Here is a 12,918-nt window from a genome sequence, read left to right as displayed (position 1 = left end):
GATCAAAACATTGTCTGATACTAAAACTTAAAGGAGAGTGCAGTAAAAGTGGGAAAAGGGGAAAAGATTTGCACTTCTGGCATAAAATAGACATTAGAAGACAATCAGCAGTTTTCTACAGCCAGCAGAACTTGGCACATCAGTGTCAAATTCTACCTCAACAAGTTACTGGGAGTTTTAATAAAGCCTCAAACAATGACAGCCTATTACTGATCTATCCCATGTGGTCATATGCATAGAGCTTTTAAGTAATTGTTTTCAATTGACTCACTAATGTTGTGCCTGGAGGGTTATCATCTCTGTTTATCAATGATTTGGGATTGATAGTGTCATCTCTGCTTAGGATGTTATTTTTCACATGTCACTGCCAAATTAATATTGCTTGCATTGCTGCTTAGGAGGCAGTGCTTGGGAAAGAAGCAAATCCAAACAAGAATCAAAGTAATGGTATTCTATGCCATGTTTCAGGGAATAAAGCAGTTACAAATTATAGTTATAACACTCTGATATCCTTTTACAAACCTTATTCTGGCTTGGATCACTGACATACACTGCAAGATTTTCACTCCATCAGAGAACACCTTTCATTACAAATAACTTCCTACTTCAAAGACTAACAAATTACTTTGATGCATTTTTAAAGTCAGTGTTTTCCATCCTCCAGCATCTTCGCCTCGTGGGAGATCATATAAATAGCTAAGAACACCTTGTTTGCATTTACATCTGTTACCTCTCCGAGCAATCATTAGCTCCTTTGCCATCTAAAATAGCAGTATCAGTAGCATTTACATCAAACAAGCCCAGAGTGAACAAGCAGTCTAAACTGCACCCATGCCTGTATTTTTCCAGGAAGAGCTCCGATCAGAATGGTCCTTCCTTTCTTCTCATCTATCACAGAGTTCATCAAATCATTGAAAAATCATGGCTACGAGTGCTTTGTAATCAACAGAATGAAAGTGACAAAAAAGCAAACTAACGGGCTATTAATCACCTCTCTTTGATAACCCTGATCCTACTAAAGCATGGAATCTGTCCTGTATTTTTTGAGGCTGAAAGCCAAAGCTGGGATCAGGAAACAACTATTTCACTGATCAGATGTTAACATAGTACAGCATGTTGACTTTATAACCACCCTATGAGCTCAGAGAATTTAATGGAACTGTCTTTTGTTTGGCTTGGTCCTATTTATTAATATTACCAGAGTGAGTAACTCATATGATCAGACATGCACTTAAGAGAACCACATCTAGACAGACCCAGAATTGCCTGCTCTCTTTTCCACAGTCAGGCAAAATCTGAAGCTTAGGACTAGTAAATCTGGAACAGTTGTTGAATTCGCACTAAAAACTTTCCCATCAGTCACTGTCAAGGTAGATGAAACAGCAGTTACTGAACAGTAGCAGGCAATGGCTTTCAACAGTGAACCAGATGGTAAAAACTGTTGCCATTTATGCCAACTTAATGATTAGGCAGAGAAAGAAGTGATTATCAGAGAAGCGATACCACCAGAGGAAAAAAATAATAATTATTATTACAATACATGAAAGTGGAATTAGCTGGTAACTAATAAATCCATCTGGGTTAGCAAAGTCAGCTACCACTTCTTAGTACCACTGTGGTTGCTATTGGTCAGCCATGGTCTGATACCTTTATCACACAGCCAAGATTTAGTTGTCAGGATGGTTCAAAGCATAAACAATCCCCAAAACTTCACAGAAGATTTTGCTTTGTTGTTACAAAGACACAACCTTAAAATCCTAACAGTGGCACATGCTTTGAACTATGGATGGTCAAATTTCATCATGGACAAGTGCAGCACATTGCATACATTTATCCTTTTAGCCTCAGCAGTATCAACACTAGACTTAAACAGCAACACACATGAACCATGTTTCACGCTTCCATGTTACTGAAATCCTCCACAAGAGCTATGCCCAGGAATTAGAATTTTCTCTGTGACTCTTTTTACACTTGCATGAAATTATATTTCTGATAACACCTTCATCAGTGATTTTTTGTTTTGAAAAAAATCTAGAGCAAAAGTAATGACAGAATGATATGGAACAATGCAGCAGCATCTGTAGCACTTGGCTTGGTAATTCTCCTGTCCACAACCTTCATGTGCTCAACTTGCAGCTCCTCTTTCTCCTACATGGAATTAGTCCTTTCATTGCTCTTGTTATTACTATCATTTCATTTTGCATGAACAAACCCTGCTTTAAGCAAATAACATGGAAAAGATGGTTACAGCTTTAACGGAATTAAAGGCAAGTGATGAAAGATGAGAAAGAAGCTAAATCAAAGCCAAAATTGACATCTCGGGTATTATTCACCTCATGCTATTAAAGCTGTATAGAAGCCAGTTCGTTTGCTAAATTGAACTGCCTCATTAGTTGATGGAAAAAGGTGTACTGTTGACTCAAAAGCAATTCCTCTTATCTGTCTTTCAAGAGGTGACTTGGCCATTGTCTCCAATGAATATCAAGGAGTCTAAATAAAAAGATGAGGTTCTTGCCTTCCTGTTAAGATGCCTAAAATTCAGACATCCTGGCATCTGTGCTCAAACAGAAAAAAACCTACTCTGTGTGAATGCTGGCTTTACTGCAAGCTTAAATAAGTCTTCATATGCTTAAATGTATACAGGCTTACTGTACCATGCCCAGCATTTTCATTCATTTCACTTGGAATTAGTTGTTCATGCCTGAACATAATATGCCTATTAGAGTAAATTGGAAATTTGAGAAAACAAACACATCCTGCAAACACTTGAAAGGCTGCCAGCTCTTTTACCCATGCTGCCTAATATGTGCTGCTTACATTTCCCTGAGTATACCTTTCTTTGTTTGTCAGAGGTATTTGTCCGATTTTCTTCTCTCTGTTTTCTATTCAATAAACGTTATTACATCATTTAAATAACACAGGTGTAATCCTGAAATATGTATTGATTTTAACAGACACAGGAGTAAATACCTGAGAAGCTTGTACTCTTTATCACTTCTCTATATAAGCACAGTCACCTACAGCTGACAATGTACTTCTATATGGTGTTAATACCCAGATCAGAATTACTCTTCTGAATCACAGTTATTCTCTTTCAAATATGCAAAACATTTAAGAATTGTGATTAATTTGAAACATTCGTGACCAATGAATGTTAAGCATTCTTCTATGCCTGTGCTGGTTGACAACTTTTCTTATTCAAATGGAAAAAAAGTCAAGCAATTCAGCAGCGTTTTGTTTTGCGGTTTGATTCTTCCCCCTAATAACAGGATAAATACACATAGAGAATCAAAAGCTGGTTTGTGGGAGGGAAGAGAGAGCGTTTAAAAAGAAAAAAAAAAAAACCAGAGGGGGAAAAAAGAAACAACAAACAAACCAGGTCACATATGACATTTGGGTCTACATTTCAAAATTGAAGGCTCTCAAAATCCAGTAAAGTGAGTGGCAAATTAGGCACAAGCTGATATTGCACACACATGGCAGAAAAAATGTGGTTAACAAATAATTCAGCCCACCACCTCACAAGGTATTTGTGTATCTCATTTAATATTACAGTATTGATTCCTGTAGAAGCTTACCAACAGATACTTTTTGATGGCGTTTTCCAAATATTTATGATCCCAAAGGACCTAACTGAAAATGGATGTCACAAGGTAACTATTATTTTTATTGAAAACAATAGGGTTAAGAGCTATTTTCCTTCCTGCTTCAGCTATTTTCAGCTCTCTATGCAGTACCCACAGTGGGACATCTTAGTGGGGAACAGCATGGAATGCAAATGAATGTCAAAAGAGTATTTGGATTAAATCTGAAGTACATAAGACCACAGCTCATGCAGTCTGTCAGCATCCAGTCTGGCAACACTTAGCATGATACTCAGGTGTGCATCTCACCCATCACCACTCCCACAGCTAACCAACCTGTCAGCAAAAGCTCTCTGGCATGAGAGTGGAAATAAAAAGGCAGGTGGGCTCTTTTCTTTTTTTTCTTTAACCTTTTTTTTTTCTTTAACTTTTATTCCAGTGAGAGAAATCTATAATTATGCCAGTGCACAACACTGGAACTCATCATGGGCTTTTGTTCTCTCTGGCCATATAGCATTGTACAAGGAACCTAGGCAGAACTGGACTCCAAATTCCTCATAAACTCAGGCTGAGACAGGGGTATCTGGAGTGGAAGGACACACACAGACACACACACACACACACACAAAGTTTCTGACCACACTAAAGTATCCCACTTGATATTATCAGAGTGCAATTACTTGAAAGAAAATCAGCTAGGAAAATTGGATTGCTTTAAACTGTCCAAGATATAAGACCTTATAAGAGTTTTCCAGTACCTAAGAGGGGCCAACAAGAAATCTGGAGGACTTTTGATAAGGGCAGGTAGGACAGGACAAGGGGAATGGCTTTAACCTGACAGAGGGAAGACTGAGATGAGCTCTTAGGCAGAAGTTCTTCCCTGTGAGGGTGGTGAGGCCCTGGCACAGGTTGCCCAGAGAAGCTGTGGCTGCCCCATCGCTGGCAGTGTTCAAGGCCAGGTTGGACGGGGCTTGGAGCAACCTGATCTAATGGAAGGTGTCCCTGCCTGTGTCAGGGGATTGGAACTGGATGAGCTTTAAGGTTCCTTCCAACCCAAACCAGCCTGTGATTCTATAATATTTTTCTAGCATTGACCTGTGCAGAAAAACTTCAGTGTGTTTTTTTGACTCACAGTAAAGGAAATATTTAAAACCTGAGGTCTTTTGTGAAGTGGAATGACAATCCCCTGCGTACCTGTAGTGACACAGATATTAGGACAGTAGTGAAAGTGGCAGAGCTGGAAAGAACCTAAGCCCCTGCTTCCCAAAGAACAAAAAAGGACAGGAGGGCACTCGCCAAATCATAATGCATAGGCTGTGCAATTAGCATGAAGTACATTTTCATGACAATAGAAGTTTAACCAAAACTGTGTTTAAAATCAATCTGATAATTTTCCCTTTTATTTCTTCCCATGCCATCCCTTTGAAAAAGCATAAGTAAGTGCATGTGAACCTATAGCCAGGAACACCATGTTTCTGTACTGTACTTTATGCTAACACCTCCTAAATAACTGAGGATAAAGTTGTTTCTACACCCAACCCTGTAAGGCTGATCCACTCCTAGCCTAGCTCGGGACACTCCATGCCTTGCCACTGGTGCATCACACCAAGCTGGAGCATGGTCAGGTGCAGGCACTGCTGATGGGGACTGCAGACCTTTCATGTTGCTATTCAAAAAGCTGAGGAGCACCAAGAGCTTGGGTTCTCCTCCTATGCCTTTTTAGTCTAGCATAGCTCCATTAATTTCACTGGGTGTGCCCCTGAGTTGATCCAGCATAAGCAAAGAGACAATCCCCGGGCTGGTCATTGTAAAAAGAAGTGTATTTCTGTGATGTAGCAAGACCTTGAAGCATTTGCAAGTGAAGAGTTTCCTTACAACATAACATGCTCAAATGCAGCCTACCTTGATGAAGTAGGTGGCTCCTCCTTTGCAAAAAGGCTACTTTAAAAGTGAACGTGTGGCACCTGAAGTAGCTTTCCACAGTACACAGCTTTTGTGTGTCTAATGGATCCTTTCAGTACACATTTTTAAATGCTAATGGACAAGCAAAATTAATAGAAAAGCTTCAAACTCTACAGTTCCTAACTCACATTCATTTCTCCAAAGTCAACCCTCTTGACAGCTGCCTCAGCTGGCAGCAAAACATATATAAATACAGACATAGTTGAGTTTGGGGTATCTTTGTTAATATTTATATAGCCTGCCACCGGGTGTTTCAGCAGCACAGCTGTTTCCAGCTGATAAGTCTCTGTCTCCAATGACAATTGTGCAGTTTTATTTCATGGGATGAATATGTATAATCATAAACATGATATGAATGTCCTGCCTGTTTTATTAGTCTGCATATCTCTAAGGATCATTTGGATATTCCAGAACACTGTGTGTTCAAGAAATTCTTCAGGGAATGCTGGATTTCAGAGCTCTTCTACAGTATGTTTTACTTAATTGACAGTGGGCTTATTACTGGGATGCAACAGTCATAATGCCTGAGCATTAGGCAGACATGATTGTCAGTCTCTAAGCATACACAGGCCAGCAGTTAGACAGGCAAATGAAAAGACAGAAAGATAGTTATATACATATATACTCATGCAGATATATATATGCAAAAGGCATTTCAAGAAAGTATAAACTATGTGATCAGAAGCATCTAGCATCAAATACAAAAGAGATATTTTTCTTCCCCTCTCTTTGTGGGAGTCAAGACCTGTTGACCAACCATTCACCACCACTGAAACAGAAGCCTGGTCCTCCTCTTGTCATGTTGATGCAGAAGCCGGGGAAAGAAGCACAAGGGTGAAAAAATGAGGTGAAAATCTGGGCCCTGATCTGAATCTGTTTCAGAAGTTTCCATCCGCTGTTATCAGCCAGGTAGTTCTATCTGTTGCATCCACTGCAGATGAGATGGCCTGGTGACACTCTGCTTGAATGCTTCTGGAGGGCAAACAGAAGTAAACCTGATGTTACAGTGCAAGGCTGGACCACAGCACACCAGGACAAACCTTTACATTTGTGCATAGTCCTACCAATTCCATTTTGGTCGCCAAATGACTGGTTATGTGAACAACTTATTTTTTCCAGAAACAACTCCAGAAATTTCTGTCTTCTTCCTATTTCTGAAAAGTGGGGCAACTGCTCATCTATGGAACTCATCGAAATATAGCTTTGATGCGGAGCTCAGTTGAAGATACCCTGATCATAATTCATTTATGCAGGATCAGACAGAACTTGGTGTGTTACGTACACATACTGTCTTCTCAGGCACTGAAACTTCATCTTTTTTACACAATAAATCTTTATCTTCTGAGTCAAACTGAGGGTTTTCTTCTAAATAACTGAACTGACAATGGTACGTTTCAACACAACTGGATTATAAAGCTGTTAACCCCAGCTCTGCTCCCCAGTCTCTATCCCTGTCAACAGTGGTTGGCTGTGGAAATTTCAGCCTGCAAATCAGTCTGCTGTTGAGCAGGTTTTTGCAAGTCTGCAAAGGGAAAGGGAAGGAGGGAGACGAGAGTGTGGCTCCAGTTCCAACCCATTAATTCTCTTATACAGCCAATTGCCACTGCTAAGAGCATCACCACTTCGCTGCAGCCAAATTGGAGGCATGAACCAGGATAATCAGAGCTAGAAACTGTTAACTACCTTTTATGACATAAACCACATTTTTGTATGTCTTGGAGGGATGTATGTTGTGTATATACTAGTATATGATTAATCATCACTAGGCAGGCTTTGACTTCATCACATATCACCACCCTGTCCAATGGGGAATGGGTTTTCACTGTCAAGGCAACTTTAATACTGTTTTACGTTTTCTTTTAATTGCAGGTGAAGCAAGCTGGCCGGTTATATACAAGAAAGCATCCTTATAACTCACCCACAGCCAACCAACCCTTGTACTACAACCAAACCATAGCTACCAACAGCTTATGGAACTCAAATCATATTTCAATAAGTCAATTGCACAACTTGAAACACAAAGTGAAGTATGAGGGGGTGTGGAAGTGGTAAGTGAAGACATAAAGGCAACCCATCATTTGTGGCCATATGTAAACTCATTCCAGTAAGAATCTGCAAATGGGTATGCATAACAGACAGAACTACAGTATAAACACATCTGCTCAGTGAATATAATCCATAAAAGACTTCAAAACAAAGCAAGGGACAATATTCAAGCTGTTGCATTTAAAAATTATTAAGTGAAGTAGAATCCAATTAATCAATTTTTTCAATTAAAGCAAAAATCCCACTGATTTTCTAAAGTGTACAATCAAGTCAGGAGCATAGAGTAATACATAAAACCCCAGAAATTTTTGTGTTATAAGGGATCTGACAAATGCCAAATGCTTAAAAAGAAGATTCACAATCTGTTACACAGAACCAGGATGGGTCATTTGCTGAGTATAAGTCTCTTATTAATTTCAAGACATTATTTTAAAGCTTCAAGAGACTTTACTGTCTGTCAGAAGCATTTGGCTCCTCAAGGCATCTCAAAATGACCTTTGAATTTTTCTGATTTCTAGACTTAGGAGCATCCACTGCCAGTGAGTGCACAGTCAAAATATGTGACCAGACAAAGTATTTAATTTTTCGTGTGTGAAATTAAAATCTGAAAAAAGTCAAAATTTAAGTGAAATTCTTTTCTGTGTTACAAGAATGAGAGAACAGTGGCTCTTATCTCTCCTGAATACCCTTCTCCAAACTGCTGGTCCTATTATGATCTTTTACTATTTCCTTCTTTATTCATCTCCTTCTTATGCAAACTACCTCGACCTCTTCAGTCTCCCATTAGAGAGACATTTTTCCAAGTCCCCAGAAATTCTAGTCACTTTCTTCTCAACAACTTGTAACCCATATAAAATGTAGTCACATTTGTCCCAGAGCTGCAACCAGACCCTGAGACACAGGAAAAAATGTTGTTAGAATCTGTGAATCACTCTTCTGTAACTACTGCCCGGGCTTGCTTGCATTTCATCCAGTAAATTTATTTGTACTGTTGTACAGAAAATTTCAATTGTTGTCTTTGTCAGCCTAAGTTTTTCCACTGTAATGAACTGCAGGAACCTGGAGCTCCAATATTTCTTACTGTTAAATTTGGGTATCTAATCCCATGGAAAGAGTTTTATTCAACTTTTTACGTCAAGACAATTGCATGATTATTTAAAATTGATCTTTTCCTGTGGGAAAAAAATGGAGGCATTCATCTCAATTACTCATGTTGGCTTAAAAATACACCAGATTGTAAAAAACAAGTGTCCGTTTTAACAGATTTTTTAGTAGGTGAATTCCAGCTGGAAAAAACTAAGCACATGTTACATATCCATTTAAGAGTGTCTCCTATATCCTCCCTTTCTTCATTCAATGAAGCTCATACTCTGAGTTTCCCTTTGCAGATTGCCTAATATCCTTTCTCCCAAGCCCTAAATGTGTGACCAAAAAGCAAAGCATCTCCAGATAGAAGAAAACGTATTTGATTCACCCCTGCTCTGTAACGCTTTTAAAGCTCCTCCATACACTATTATCTGGAAGGAAACTCTGGTGTGTCTAAACCCAACCTCCTGCTCCAACATGGACTGTCACCACCACTAGACCAAGTCAAAAGAGGCTTTGACCACCCACTTCCTCACAATCTCCGTGGAAGGAGATTTCATAGCTAATTTGGGTAACCCAATACAACACTTCAATACCCTTCTGGAAAAGAAAGCATTTGTGAAGCTGCAGTATGTGGTGCTTGTTCCAGTTATCTGCCAGGGCTGCACTCTCAAGGACACCCTTAGGAAACACCTTTAAATCACCACACAGACATTTCAGATGCCCTGGGAGTGATCACCCTCCCTCATGCTCCCTAGTTCTTCTCTTTGCATCAGCTTCTGGGGCTGCATCAGGCAGCTATTAGCAAAAAAGGGACCTACAAGTGTCTTGGGTCACTGCAGAAGTATCATTTTCATGCCAGGTCTCCCAGGGTGATCTGGACACCCCTTGCCAGCTGATAGATGAATGATCATCTCTTGGCTGGAGCTGACATACAACCAGCAACAGGCTGAGGAGTCACAACTGCTGCTTTGATCACCCCAATCTTTGCTGTGGCCATAGACAATGAGAGAAGTTGGGCTTTTAGTTGCAGTGTTTCCAAATGTTGCATCACTGTAATTTCCAATAACATTTCTTTGTCCATCAACAAGCAGCATCACAGTTTCTAAGCTAAAAGATTCAGAGCAGCTACAAAAACAAAATACTGACAAGTAAAAACACTAAAATAGATATATAATCACACAGAGGGATTTTCCCATGAAAACTTAAGCAGAAAAGTAGATCTGGAAAAGAGCTTGGATGAAAACTCATGTGATTCTTCTTTTTAATTCTCTACCACCCCTCCCCCCCCCCCCCCCCCTTTTTCTGATGATAATAAATTTTCCACAGGGTTCAACCATGTGAAAAGTCTCTAGGCAAGCTCCTCAAATAGAATAGTCCCTGAAGCCTTAAAAAAAAGAGAAAGGAAGAAAAAAAAAAAAAAAAAATAAGAGCAAGAAAAAAACCTCTCTTAAAACTCAATAGGTAGCCATTATTAGGTTTTACTTAGTGGCCAAATCAGCTCCTAACAGAAGAAAACTGCCTTTCACTCCTGGAGCCTAGAAGGAACAGTGTTCATACATCTTTTGCTCTTTCTAGTTAGATCAGCATGGAATATCTGTCTGTTTTGCCAACCCTCTTGGCTTCACAGCACATGCATGACTAAATTTCTGCTTTGCCTTTTGTTGGTTTATAATCCTGCACCTCCTAAACATACACATTTTGACCTTCAGCTTTCTAAAGAGAGACAAAACCACTGTTTCATCTCTTCGGCTAAGCAAAATGTGTCTCCTCCAACTGATGTGCAACTGTGCTATCTCCAAAGCCACCAATGATCACCCAACCACGTCAGATGCTGTCTGTGGTTTAACCAGACCACTGATCTTCTCAGGCACATGATCCTGAGATCAAGTGTTTCAGCAATGCCACAGAACTCTACACAGGGACAAACGTTTCCCCTACTTCCTGACATTTGTGGTGTATCGTTCTTATATCAGTATGATATAATATCCAGCTTTAAATGTCCCAAATGCCATGGATCTCTGTACTTCCCTTAGAGCTCCATCCCACAACCACAGTGACCTTCGATTTCTTCTTTTAATCCTATTGTTCTTACTTATATCCCCATGTGCAGTAGGGAAAGTATGGAAGATGCCTTCAATTTCCATTATAGCAGTTGCTGAAGGAAAAGCACAGCCAGTATCAGCGTGTAGCTTGCAGACTTAAGCTATTGTTGATGTCAGCTAGGTTTGCCTCATCTGCAAAATAACACTCAAAGTAAGTAAAGATTGATGTCCTTTTCTTAATCTTTTGTTTTATTGTTTTAGCATGAAAGACAAGTGCAGAAGAAAGCATTTAATACGTTACCAAAGAAACTACCTTCAACTTTCACTGTCACTCCTAGCCAAGCAAAAGCAAAGTGTCTGATTCTGGTTTCATGTATCTTTTTCATCTGTGTGGCTCTGTTGCAGCATTGCTTACAATTTAACTTTAAAGTGAAGAATTAGATCTAGGAGCACAAAAAAGATACTAGCAAAAGCTCAAAGGATTTTAAACAATATTTCTAACGGGAGAACTTACTGTCACGGTGCAACTATTCTTAAAGCAGAACTAAAGAGCATAGGAAAAACACCAAGCTCACTCTGATAGGTGAGATTTTCAGTACAGCAATTCCATCACCTTCACCACAGCCCCTTTTAGTCCATGGTCTGATAGTCCTCGCGCTGATGTCTCCTGTAGCCATTTAGCTTCTGCAAAACAGGAATGTTGCTACTTATTAAACATCAGGATAGGAATTCATTAACATTTCTAACACATTTGGAGTAGAAACTGAATATGAAAACAGATTTCACTGTGAGTTACAATTTTTGAGAGTCACTGAAACTACGGTCATCTATTTCAGTCCAGGCAGGAGTAGGAACGCCCTCAAAATAATGTGCTAAGTACTATTATCATAGTTTAATGATATTATTTTACTTCACTTCAAACCTCCAACTTTAATCTAATGAATTCAGACTGGCACAAAACAAAAGAATGGGACAACTAGAGGCTGTGTCACAAGACAAAACCCATGATTCTCAACGCTTGTTATTTCAATAGCCATTTCTTTGGAAAACATTCTTTTTGTTTGTTATAATTGCTACCCATTAATGGGCTTTTGCTCACAGAAATGGCTGATAACCACACTGATATACAAAATAACATGAAATGAAGGAATTTTTTAGTTCATATGTCCATCATTAACTACATGTTATCAGTGACCTGTAATCCAGGACCTATTTATATAGGCAAGTTGTAGAGATCTATGTATGTCATCTTGGAAACAATTGGCTAAATATGGTCAAATAAAAAATTTTATATTATAATTATTACTCAAACAAAGATAAAAACTCTGTTTGCTTAGGCACTAAAAAAGTATATAACCATAAAAGATTAGGTCTTCTTCCTAAAAGCTCTATTATTCCAGACAAGGCAGGCCTCTTCATTGACTTCACATTTATTTCGGATTTAACGTGTGCCAAAAGACAACAACCGTAAACCAATCTGAGAGACTCCACAAAAGGCAGCTGAACTAAGATCAGTGCATTCTGACTGAGTTAGTTGAATTAATTCAGCTTGTACATCCAGGAAGCCTTAGAGCTTTACCTCACAAAGAGTTAGTGCAGCCAGTTCTTTAGCACGGTAAAACTAACTGCTGACTCAATTAAGATACCCAAGTTCTCCATTTATTTGCAGGAAAAGTTATGAAAGCTCCAAGAAGTGAGTTTCCTGTCTTTGTGGGTGCACTTTATCCTCTAATCATAGAACAGTCCTAATTGGAAGGGACCTCAATAGACCATCTAATCCAACCTTTGTGGGAAAAGGAGCCTCAATGAAACTATCCAGCACTCTGTTCAATCACATCTTGAAAACCTCCAGTGATGAGGTGACTTCCATTTAATCCTCTCCAGAGATTACCATCTCCTGTCTAGAAATAACCTTTATTTTATGTAGACAGTACAGTGAGAAGATCCAATGAGAAAAAGTCCTGCAGTCTCTCCAGCCAAAAAGATGTTACCTTTCTTAAGGATCATGAACCTGGAAAACTCTTTCAGAGGTGTTTTCTGTCTGCAAAAAGACCAGAAAATTAAGGCTCAAAGCACCTGGGGTTAGAGTAGTCCAACGGGATGTGAGAGATGCATGTTGAGCCAGTGCTGGAAAGATGTATCTTGAATTCATATCCTGGATGAGTACCTAGCTGTCTCTTGGGTTGGAGTTTTCT

The sequence above is a fragment of the Psittacula echo genome (genome assembly GCF_963264785.1).
Source record: "Psittacula echo genome assembly, chromosome: Z".
NCBI classification, from domain to species: Eukaryota; Metazoa; Chordata; class Aves; order Psittaciformes; family Psittacidae; genus Psittacula; species Psittacula echo.
The sequence above is the reverse complement of the archived record's forward strand: the minus strand, read 5'-3'. Positions refer to the sequence as shown.